Source organism: Melozone crissalis, unplaced genomic scaffold (assembly GCF_028551555.1).
Source record: "Melozone crissalis strain CALT ecotype California unplaced genomic scaffold, PUWL_Pcris_2 ptg000002l_1, whole genome shotgun sequence".
NCBI classification, from domain to species: Eukaryota; Metazoa; Chordata; class Aves; order Passeriformes; family Passerellidae; genus Melozone; species Melozone crissalis.
The window spans coordinates 6,447,935-6,460,172 of record NW_026535780.1 but is presented as its reverse complement, the minus strand read 5'-3'; the positions used below and the strand labels follow the sequence as shown (position 1 = coordinate 6,460,172).

Here is a 12,238-nt window from a genome sequence, read left to right as displayed (position 1 = left end):
TTACTTGCTTCATGTGCAGTGACCAAGACTGCATTTCTGGATTAGCCATCCACCACTGGAGGTTCATAAATTATTTATTAAAATCCAAATTCATCTTTGAATGGAACTTCCAATCACCTTGTTATATGCCAATTCCCCACAAAATTTCTTTGATAGGTAAATAATTATTCATTTTTATTAACTATGTGACAGCAGAATTGATCCCATTTAAAATCTCTGTTTCTCTTTAATAGTCGAATGCAGCAGCCCAAAATGATGGCCTCCATTAAACACAAATTAAAAGCTTATTTATGATATTCAGCTTTTATATTTTTCCAAACAGGAGTATACTTCTAGGCCAAAGAAGGCCACCAGTACCTTCTGAGCTAATATTTCTTTTAAAAGATATGTGTCAAGAACATTCATACTTTGATTCATTAGTTTCCTCTGTGAGGCAATAAGAAGAGTTTAAGAGACACTGCAATGATAAAATAATAATGTCTGAGTAATACTGGGGGTGGTGTTGCCAGTGAGTATTGAGGAGGCATTTGAGTGAAGCTGTGTTGCCAAGTTTGCAGGTTTTTTATTACAGTGATTAATAGAAATAGTTGTTCTCCTGAATTCAAGGTTGTTATTCTGTCTAGGTTTAAAAGCTTGTTCAACAGGAGCTGTGTACACATGTTCAGGTGTAAGTGAGGAGGCCAGGCTGGTTTCCTGTTCTTAAATGTGATTGAAAATAGTGTGACATTTCTGAAGAACACTTTTTTCTCTCTCTCTCATCTATAAGAAAGCTCAGAACTATATTCCTTCCATTTATTTGTTTGTTTTAGAATAGTATCAATTGCTTTAAAAATCTCAAGAAGTTAGACTGTATCAGAAAGGCCAACACTGTCCTCCTGTAAATATGGGATCCCCCTGTGTCTCCCCTCCATCTAGATAACACCCAGAATCAGTATGGGAAACTCTAAACAGATTTTCAGCCCAAAACTGTCTGCAGAATAGAGCTCAGCAGCAGCAATGTGTTTATTTATTTGAAGGCAGCTCCCTTGCAGAAGCATGGGATTGAGCAGTGAATTTTCTCTCTCACAGCCTCTCCTGAGGTCTTGGTCACTCTGAGGAAAGGGGTGACTGTGTCCTTGACCAGGTCTGTGCAGAGACAAGCATTGCGCAGAGAAGCTGAGGCTGCACACCATCCCTGGCTGCTGGGCAGACACGTCCATGTGCCCATACATCTGTGCTTGCAGCAAATTTCACCTGGATGAATGCAGTTATTTCCAGGCTGAGATGTCAGTCAAAAGCTTAGGAAATGGAGGCAATGCTTCCCTGGCTCCAAAAGTCTCAGTGATCAGTGGAAAAGGGAACTAACTTGGGGAACTTGTAATCTTTGCCTTGAATAGGGCTCCTCTTTAGGAAAGCTTCTCATACTTGGGTGAGCTGATTGAGCTTGTCTGAGAGACAGAAAGTACAGAGTGGTGTCTCAGAGCCTCTTCTGAGGCTGCAGAATGAGTGAGCTGTGGTAGGAAGCAAGGAAGAAACCATCAGGCATGTTCCCTTAATCTCAACCCCTCCTGAATGCTCATCTCAGGGCCAGTGTCTGTGAGGAACAGCTGGGAATGGCAAAGGGTTATGGGAAACTGCAACTTGCAGTTTGATCCTTTAGCATATCTAATTATTAAACTGATTTCAAAAGAGAAGGAATATTTAATATGTCTAATTGAAGCAGGAGATGGTGCTTTCCGTTTAGCAGAGCTTCCTCAAAGGATTGCATGAAGTCTAAAATTAATACTCATCTTTTTAAATTTATGGTATCCTTATTACCAACCCTACCACAGCTGAAATATCACACATTTTACATTTTTCTGGGATAAAATGCAGCACAACATCTTGTGGCTGCTTTAACAAGCTTAGAGGCTCACATTGCAAAAAAAAACCCAAAAACCCAAAACAAACCTCGTCTGCAGACCGGATAAAATAAGCAATAAATCCAGAGTGAAAACATTTAAATGGCAGGCACAGCCCACTGTAAAAGAAACCTCCATGGGAATAAAAGAAAAGCCTTTGAACTCCTGTGAGTGATAACAGTTTGAAAACCTTAATGCCGGTGCCCTGCCTGGTAGGGCAGCAGCCTCTGCAAGCACAGGTCAGGGTTCCAGCTGCTGACATCGTGTGTCCAGGAAATTCCTGTCCTTTATTTCCCTGGTGCTGTGAAGCTGGTGAGGGACAGAAGCTGATTGAAGACTGTAGCGCCCAGTTTTTCAAAGACCAAGTGTTATTTAATGTTCAGCTGGAAATCTGTGTTTGGATTTAAGTCTGGGTTGATACTTTAATAATTACTCTGGCTGTTATGTTTCCCCAGAAGGAGGTCAATCCAAGGGCTGTGTTGGACTCTGAAGGCAATTAGAGGAGCTTCAGAGCAGATTTTGTTTATCATTGTAGTTATAACAAGTATTTTTTGGGTTTTTTCCCTGGCCTGTTGGGCTATCTAAAGTGTGACAAGAGATATTACTTAACAACAGCTGGAGGCTTTTGAGGGAGCAAAGACTGACTGATTAGACTTAACTTGTCATTTTCTGATGAATTCTTTTGAACAAAAAAGTAACTCAGGCATGTGGTTAATGATAGTTTTGAAGGACACAAAGAGAAAATATGGGTAAAGTTAGAAGTTTATTAGGGCTATAGATTAAAAAATAGATTAGAAATCAACTGGAAAGGTAAGTAGAGGGTGCATTAAAAATAATTCAAATGCTATAAAAGAAGCCACAGTTGCTTTGGTTTTTATAAGGCATCTTTATATGTACTGTTATGAAAAATCCTGCTTCAGCTTGTTTAGGAAGTAGTAAAATCAGGTGTGAAATGAGTTTTGTAGCCTGCAAAAATCTGATGTTCCAACAATTGATCTTTGCTAAGACAAAATTAGCAAAGCATAAAGTTTCAAACAAAAAATACAGAGGAACAAACAGACAGAAATAGAATTTCCATCTGACTTAGGAAGTCTAGGTTACAAATACCAGCTTTATTTTTATAGGCTGGGACTTCCCAGATCAGAGCAATTACTTCTACTATATTCTTCAAGGAAACCTGAAAGTTGCCATCACAGGCTTTAGTTTTTGACTAATTTTAATTCAGACAAAAAACACCATTTTGCCTATTGGCTGTGTTGAGTCTGAGGGTGGCAGGGGGTGTGAGGGATGGTGATACTCCATCCCCCAGTACCCCATGAGGATGCTGCCAGAGAGTTTTACAAATTAACAAACATCTGATCATACAAGGGTGGCAGGTGTTCAAAACAGGTGGAAATATCACACAAGGAAATCAAAGTGATCACAAGTGTTGGGGAAGTAGCAGTGGGATGAAGTTCAACTGTTCAAAATGCAAACTCACCTGGTTTTGTCCATTCTGAAATAGTTGGGGATGTGACTTGACGGGAGAAAGAGGACATGGATGTGGCAGCTGATAGGGAAATCATGAGTCAAACATAAGCCTGTGTTGTGTCAGGGAAGATATTTTCATCGGGGAAGAGTGAAGAATTTAATAGTGCTAGACTCCCTGAAAACTCACCTGGAATACTGACTGCCATGCTAGTTAAACTCCTGCAAGAGTAATGCACTCAGACTGGGAGAGATTCAGTAAAAAACTATTAGTTATGGTAAGAAAAGCCGTAAAGAATCAGACTAAAGGCATTTGCAGTGCAATGGAGTGTTTCTGATGGTGAGCAGGAGTAAAAGCTTAACAAAGAGTGTAAGATAGTATAAGCATGAGTAATAGTTCCCCAAAACACTGTCAGTCTTCAGCAAATTTCAATTTAAAACTTCCTGAGCAAGGGGCATTATCTCTGCTTTTGCTGTCTTCCAACAACTGTTTCCTCTGCTGGATTTCCTTCCATACCTTCTTCTTCTCCCTTGTTTTCAGCTGACTTTCAGCATGTCTGCAGCAGCAGGGATTTCTGCAACACAAGATGTGGGAGAAACATCAGCTTTTACTCCTTTGGAAACTGATCCTTTTTAATTCCTCTAATGTCACTAATTCTAATTTTTAAAAAGCCAATAAGCAATAATTTCTTGTTCATTGCTCTCTCCCTAACAGTGATCTGGGAAATGGAAGTGCTTGTCTTACACCAAGACAGCTTGGCTTGTTAATTTTAACACAATTAAGGATGAGGGAACACGGCTGAGATCTATAAATGGGCACTAGGATACACACCAGTGAAGAGCAAGAGCAGTGTGAAGAAAGATTTTGTCTGAAGAACAAAAGAATACTGAGAATGAATAAATTTAAGTTGATAAGTAGAAGAAAGGTTTTAGCCATGAAGAGAGTGAGACCCTGGGATAGTCTACACATCATGGGTTGGCTTTGACTGAGCTATATTTGTACAAATAGATCTATTAATTTTGAAGAAAACAGCCTCACATTTTTCTAGGAGCCCAAGAGATCAGTTGCATCTGGTGTGTTAAATGTTCACATGTTTTGGTTAGCATCTCTTCAGGTTGCCTTTGAGACTCCTGTCTGAATAGTCATCACCCTTTTACAGGAGGATGAAGCATGGCCTTCTACTCATGTCTGGGGAGGCACTTGAATGAATGACCCAGATGCTTTAATCACTCAGATATCCCCCTTCTTGGAGGGTGTGGAGAGAATCCTGAGTGATTTAAAGATAGAGCATACACTTAATTAATGAAAAATATCATATAGCACAATGGCAAAGGAGCCCACCTGATGAGTGGGGAAGGTTTTTCCCATGTTCTGCCCTATTTTTGGGAATGAAAAATAGTTTTAAGAACCTGCTCAACTGTTGTCACTGCAGGACCAAAACACTACACCTCCCTCCCTAATGTTTTATCCCCTCCAAAACCTCCTCTGAGGGAGTTTTGTTCCAACACTTCCCCCAGAGGACTTTGCTCTCCTGTCTAATAAATTTCACAGTTGGGAAGTTTTCTCTGGTGCTTTGTCACTCACAGCCACATAAGAATGGATAAAGAGCTGCCTTCAGACGTCAGAGATGAGGAGTACTTATGTGCATGGGAACAGTCCCAACAGGAGTTAGATGAAGGACTACTGCAAATATCAGCAGCGTGGTTACCTTTGCTCACCTTATGTAGCAGGGATCCAGCAGGAAATGCAAAGGTGTGACTCTCAGCACTTGTGAAAATGCCAGATTTACAGCCTTAAATAGCAAATTCTTCTGCCTCTCCACAAAACAAATATAGCAGGATGTCCACTGTGAGAGCTTTCTCACAAGTAGGCGTCAGCAAAAGGGTGAGAAATGGTAAATAGGCACCCAGGGTGGGGAAAAAGTGATCCTTTGTCCTCTGAGTGACAGAAATTGAAGCAGGGTCACCAGTTTATTGCACTGTTGATGTTTGACACGCACCAAATGAAAGCACTTGGTTGTTATGAATATGGGTTCATTTTAAAGTGGCAACAGAAGACTTCTTTTCCAATGACCAGGCACTGAAATCACCCTATCACCCGCCAGTGGATTTAAAAACAATGTCATGGAAGGTGATTTGGGCTGAGATGTCATCTATAAAATATTTACTGTAATGAGATATATGGTTTTCAGTCACTTAGTGCATCCTGCAGTAGCTGCTAGATGGGTTAAAGACCAAATTACTCAAACCTAATGTCACACACTGCTCTTGCACAGTATTTTTATTGCTAATTACTTGGTGGCATTATCTTCACATAAAATAAGACCAATATGGACATGGCTGTTTGGGCAGCCAGGTTGGACCTTTCCTGTGTAGCTCTTTACCTTGTCAGTGGAGGTGAATCACTAGTTGAAGCAAGATCTAATCTGAAGCTGGAATGTTTAATTACCCTTGAAAAATGGAAAGGTCAAAATAGGACAGGAATGACAAAGTCAATTGAGCATCTGGACAGAGTCCAAGCTTCAGTCCTCACTGTCATCTCCTTGTTTCTTGTTTTGGAGGAGTCTACATTTAATTGTAGTTGTAAGAAGATATTTGCACTGTATTCTGTAGTTCTTCCTCTGTTTTTCTCCTTTTTTCCCATCTCCTTTCCTACTCCTCCTCTTCCTGCCTTCTTTTGCCTTCTCCCTCTTCTCCTTCCTCCCCTCTCTTGCTGTCTTCTTTTTTCACTGTGAAAACTCAGAATCCCCTCCCCTCTCCCCTCCCTGGCCACATCCAGGCTGGGATGTGCCTGTGGGTGGGGATAAGGATCAGACCCAGTGAGGGGATCCAGGATGACACAACCTGAGATACCCATGGTGGTCCCTTGAGCCAGCAGCCAGACCCTGGTGTGTGGGGACTCTTGTAGCCCTGCCACATATTCCTCTCACAGATTTTATCTGTGGTCACACATGTAGGATCTGCACATCAAAACACTTTGCATATGCGCATCTGGTGCATAAATATGCAGACAGAGAGGAACACTACCAGAATCAATTAAAAGCTCTCTCTACAACACTCAAGTTTTGCTAATCGTTAATCACAGATGTCTGATATCTTTTTATCTCAAGTCAAAGATCCTCTGTCTCCTTTGTAGCAATCAATGCACTGGGGTCCTCTCACAAAGCCCAGGGATTTTTGTTTCAGTGGTCTGACAGGACAATAGCCGTATGATTCTGAGCCACGTCAGAGGTTTTGGGTGACGCCTGTGAAAGGCTGCTTGTGTTACATCTATAATTCATTTGCAGCTTGGTCTCTTGGGGGAGCACAGGGAATCATGGCAGCTGTTTAACAACCCTCAGTTACAACTGAAAGTAAAGGGAGCCACAATTCAGCTGAAACATCATGTAAAGATTGTGCTCGCTGGGCCAGGGAACCTGAACTAACATGTCTATTTTCGTGAGGAGTGTTGGGGGATTTTTAATGACTGTAAGATCCTTGATTTTACAGCTCAGTCAGAAATACAATAGCCATAATAACATATTTTAGTGATAGTACTCTTACAACTACCAAGTTTTAAGGATGTGTGAAAGGAAAAGTTACTGTAGAGAAGTAATATCATTTATTAGACCAACAGAGACACCTGGAAAAAAGCAGATGAGTTTCCATGCACATAGCCCCTTCTACAATTCTCAAGCAGAGAAAATAGATGAGAAACGAGGTAGGGCAAGGTGTAACTGCTCTCAGTTTAACAGTATCACATTACCTTTTTCAGACAAAGTGGCTGATGAAAATGAGGCCCCATGGGACAGAGGGATAGGTTATTACTGCCCCAATAACCATGTGAGCAGAAGGATGTGGTACATGTGGAAAATGGCAGTGCTGGACCAAATATAGCACATGGAATGGTCACAGCATCATGGTTTGGATTGGAAGGGACCTTAAAGATTGCTCCAACCCCTCTGACATGGGCAGGGACACCTTCCCCTAGACCAGGCTGTTTCAACCCCATCCAACCTGGCCTTGAACACTTCAAGGGATGGGGCAGCCACAGCTTCCCTGGGCAGAGTCAGTGGGTGTAGCTGACCCTGCTCTGACTGCAAGGTAACTGCTTTGGCACTTTGAGTGATTTAAACCTCTGTGTTTCACCTTTTTGATGATCTGGTTCTGCACACAGCCTGGGGAGTTCAGCTGATGCACCAAAATCCATTGAAAACCTGAAAAGCAGATTAAATGCTTCTATTCAAAGAGCGAGAAAATGAAACACTTAAGCTCAGCCCTCTGTAACAGGAAAGAAAATACAGGAAAGAACAGTGAGCAGTGCAGAGCACATTGCTAAGCAGCTGCAGAAGAACCACAAGCTCGCAGATCTCAGATGCTGCATTTGGGGGTTTTTATCCTCATAGAAGAAGCAGTAAATGTTAAAAATATAAAAAAATGTGAACTAAATCATTAAATAGCTTTCACAGGGGAAGAGATGACCCAGGCTATGAATCACTGTCTTGGGGAAGAGGTGTTTGCAGGGGTGGTGAGAGAGAGGATGAATGGAGTGGGGTGGTCTGGATGGACCTCTGACCCTGGGCACCTGGGCTTTGGTTTGGATGGACTTAGTGAACACTGAACTACTCTGAACACTGCTCTGCTCTGGTTCTTGCTGGTTCACAGCCATGAACCCAGAACAGAGTCAAGGCACCTCTGCTTCCTGGCGCTTGTCTGAGTCTCAGAATCTCTGTTGGTCAGAGTGACTCTGAGATACGTACAAGCTTCTTTTTCTCAGCCTGGCAGCCAAAGAAGGAGTCAGGATTTTTCTGTTCTCGTTCTCAAGGTTGTTTATTATTTCTTATCTATAACATTCTTTCTCTGATCCGCCCCAGGTCTGGTAGGTTGGGTTGAGGCATACTGGCCGCCCTCGGGGCAGTGTTATCTTTTTATACTAAAAACTACATGTACATTATTTACTATAACTTCCCAATACCTATCATCTATGTTAGACAGTGAGTTTCTACCTTAAACCAATCTAAAAGTGCCAGCATCACTTAGAACATATAGGCTAGGAAGAAGAAGGAAAAAGGATGGGGAATGCCAAAATTCCTTCATCTTTGGACTCCGAGCCTCTATTCTAAAAACCTCAAAAATCTATTTTTCACTCTGTAACAAACTAACTATTATTCTGCTTAAATTCTTTTGACTTGTAATTTTTCATATATAGGTGGTAATTTGCTCCATGGGCCAAAATCAAAGTCAGAGGTGTCTTGGGCTTTGTGTCAAGGTCTCAGAGCCCCCCAGGGTAGGGGCTTGAGCCCTCCAGGGCATCCCCTGAGGAATTTCTTGGGTTCCAACATCTGAGCTCTGCCTTAAGTCCTTCATGAGTTTTCCACCTGCCTTTGCTCGACTCCAGGGAAACCAATGGCTCTCTGCCAGTTTTGTAAACAGCATGTGCAAGGACAATGTTTGCAAGACAAAATAACTGGTGTTAAGGTTTCTCTGTAAAGAAGAAGAGGTTGCTTTATTAAAAGGTCGGTTCTGCATCTAAGAGGTTAATAAGTATTCGCTGCAACTCATCAATGTCAAGACTAAAACCAAACAGGAAAATGGCAATCTCTTTCTCTTTTGTAAAGGAACTTGTTGAAATAACTGCCTAAGTCTGTCCTCTGTTTACTAAAACAGCTTTGGAAATCTCTAAATCCATTTATCCTGAGGATTATCATCATCTGGTTTCCAGACAACATTCTCATTTCCTCCAGTGAGGTTTTCTGATACCTTAGGCCATTAGCTGTGGTATTGATCTTTCCTTAATACGTGAGAATTCCTACAGCAAAGACAGCTCTGCATCTAAAAAACCCCAAGCCAAACCTGTTTTTATCTGAATAGCCAGAACAGCATTTTGTTAGAGACAAAATTTAACGTTCTTTAGCTTTTGTTTATAATAAACGTATCAGGGCAAGCTCTAAAGACATCCTTCACAGAATAGACTGAGCCTATTATCAGCCACTTGGGGAAATTCTGTTCCAGAAACAAAAGCCTGTGACACACCTGTCCTTCAGCTCCTGGTCCTATGGCTCAGCCCTGGGGAAAGAGATAATGGCCAGTGCTTAGGAGTGCAGCCTCTGAGACCCCACTTGGCTCTTCCTACCCCAAAATCCAACCCCTCAACAAATCCTGTGCATCAGTCCATAGAAAAGTAGTAACCAAGACCCTCATTACTCACCCTAAATCATCTGACAGGGATTGTCAGGCTGGTGCCTCTATTACAGAAATGGAGGGAAGGAACCTTAAGAAGAGTCTGATAAAAGAACACACCACACCTTTACTTATTTTATCCTGTTTTCCCCTTTGTCTCCTACTTACTAGGCAATGTTGAAATCCCACAGTTACTTCTCCATTAAAGGAAAACAATCCAGTAACCTTAGGAGGAAGGAGATGATGATAGATGGGAAAGGAGGTTTGGACTATTTGGACAGGTGAGAATCTATTGCTACTTCTAAACTAATGGGAGCTTGTTTAAAAGCTTAAGTTTCTCAGAAAACAGTTTCCTCTGTAGCTGTAATCCACGAGGCAGAGAACAAAGAGTTAAATTAATTCACCTTAGCTATTAGGACAAACCTGTTTTCCCAAGAGTTCAGCCAGAATCTCTTATTCCCCCCCATCTCCTGTGCCATGACCTTCAGCAAGTGTCTCTCTTAAACATATGAGTCACCCAGTCCTATACAGAATTCATGGGAGGAGAGAGGTTCCCCCAAACACTGCAAAAAGAACATTGACTAAAAATGCCTCTCATGGAATAGGGAAAAGATTGCTAGAATTTGCTTCTTGCCACTTTGGACTTCTTTTGGTGCTTGAAGCATAATTTTCAGTAGTTACAGAGAAGTGTGATTTAAAATTTCTTAATCAGAAGAACCCTTCAATATATAAAAGTCTTCATTAACACCTAGGAGCAGTCATTATGGTCGAAAAATTCAAATTTGGATGCCTTAAGTAAGAATAAGCATACACTTTATCAATTTTTCAGTATGTCTGAGCACCTGCAGATAACATTTAAGACGAGTTAATTACAGGATCCTAAATATGGATTAAAGGATTAGTTTTAGACATCAAATTGTGAAAAGTTTAGCTTATGTAACTTACCAGGGCCACGTGGAAAGTTCTTGGATTTAGATGTAGAATCACAAATCTTCTTAAACAGGAGGAAGGATGCAGCAAAGGATTCAGGTTTGTCTTCCTTGTTTGCCACAAACTACTTCTTCCTAAAACCCAATGGGGAATTAAAAACCACAGGACTTAGTGATCTTTTTCTGAAGTTTCTTTCTTAATTGTATTAGCAGTTAGGAATGATCCTGCAGCGTAACAAACCAAAACTCCAACCAACAAACAAACAAATCCCCAAACAAAACAGTCATTTTAGCCTGTAGACAGGTGCTCAGTGTGCAGCCGCCTGTGCCAGCTGATGATATTATCATGTTCAGCTGCTATTTTGCAGCTCTGAGTTTGTATCCCTTTCCCTTTTTCCTTTCTGCAAGCATTTCAGCTCTTCTGGCAAAATGAGTCCTGTGAACACTGCCTAACTCAAACAGTAAAAATAGGTGATTAGAGTTGTTTCAGCTAGTTGGGGTAGAAGAGCGTGGATATAACAGTGCTGAAATGGGGGTGGAGAACAAGTAATTTTTGGCTACAAACAGTAACAGCTTCAACATAAAGAAAAGAAAATTTGGAAAAGGACACTAGCTTTACAAGCTGAGCATAATGAGTTCAACCTCACAGCCCTCAAACTAATTACCCTGAGATAAAACAAGTGGATTTTAGCTTTTCCTTGAATAGTGAAGATAATCTGGTAGTGATTTAACAGTAAATGTCACAGCAAACAGATTCAGGACTAGAACTGAGCCAAACAAACAATGTTCTTTCCCATGCAGTATTTCAAACAAATACCTGTCCTTTTCATATTAAAAATTTCTTTCTGTCTTGCCTCCTCCTCTCCAATATTGTGCCAGTGAAAACTCTGCATTTTCAGAAGTGCATCTAGTTATATGCAATATCAGCCAGGGTCAAAGATCTTCCTTTGCTGTTATTTCAAGCCTGGTTGCCAAAGAGGAGCTGGACAAAATGTCAGCCTGCCCATGGCCTGTGAGGGCTGAGCTGGAGCAGCACTTCAGAGAGGCAGCTCAGGGGGAAATTCGTGCTCAGCTCGCTGTGGGGGCCCCTGTGATTCACTGAGCCCCCGCTGGCGACAGCGGCATGGCCAGAGCTGTGCATGGCTCCAAGAATTCACACAAATTAAACCTTCCTACTTCCAGCAAAGTTTGGATACCTGTTGGAAATCAAAGCAGCTCCTATCCCCCCTGTTATGCAAATAACACATGAGGAGGCTGGAGTGGCAATTGTGGTCAGTAAGGCATCTCCCATCGTACTCACCTGCAGCTGGCATTGCGTGGTCCATGAAAATGTTACAGCAAAATCCAACAAAGTTGTCATAGAAGCTTGGAATAAGTATCTTTAAACTAGTACAGAGAAACTCAGAAGACATGGGGATGAACCATGTTCCTTTTGAAATATATGATTCCATTAAGATAAAATATTTATAGAAATTAGATCAGCTAATGAGGATTTCATTTTGGAGAAAACTCATAAAATGCCGGTCATATCAGGGCACATTTTTCTCTCTTTTTGGAACAAAAATTTCTAGAGGGGAAGTTTATGAAATAAAGAAAAGTGAATTAAAGTAATTTGTGGCATGTAATAAAGATGTTGAAAACAAAACGTTGGTTTTCTGGCTCAAGTAGAGTTTGTGGATCACCCCAAAAAAAGGTATTTTGGGGGTGGGAAAGGAAAATTTACTTTCAGTGAGAATATCTACCTTTTATGGTATCAATCTGAAATAAATTTTATTAGTGAATTTCCTCATAGAGAAGAAATAT

The 12,238-nt window shown here is 41.2% G+C and overlaps 1 long non-coding RNA gene across 4 annotated transcripts in view; it reads right to left on the bottom strand.

Moving 5' to 3' along the window:
• Positions 1 to 11,002, bottom strand: part of LOC128933025 (uncharacterized) — a 29,157-nt gene extending 18,155 nt beyond the window's left edge. Inside the window, exons 1-2 of one of the 4 annotated variants that reach the window (XR_008482747.1) lie at positions 10,452 to 11,002; positions 9,535 to 9,571 (exon numbers count right to left, since the gene is read on the bottom strand). This is a non-coding gene — a long non-coding RNA (uncharacterized LOC128933025). The remainder of the gene's footprint in view (positions 1 to 9,534; positions 9,572 to 10,451) is intronic. The other 3 variants (XR_008482749.1, XR_008482750.1, XR_008482745.1) reach the window with 3 other exon arrangements.
• Between the last annotated feature and the right edge of the window lie 1,236 nt (positions 11,003 to 12,238).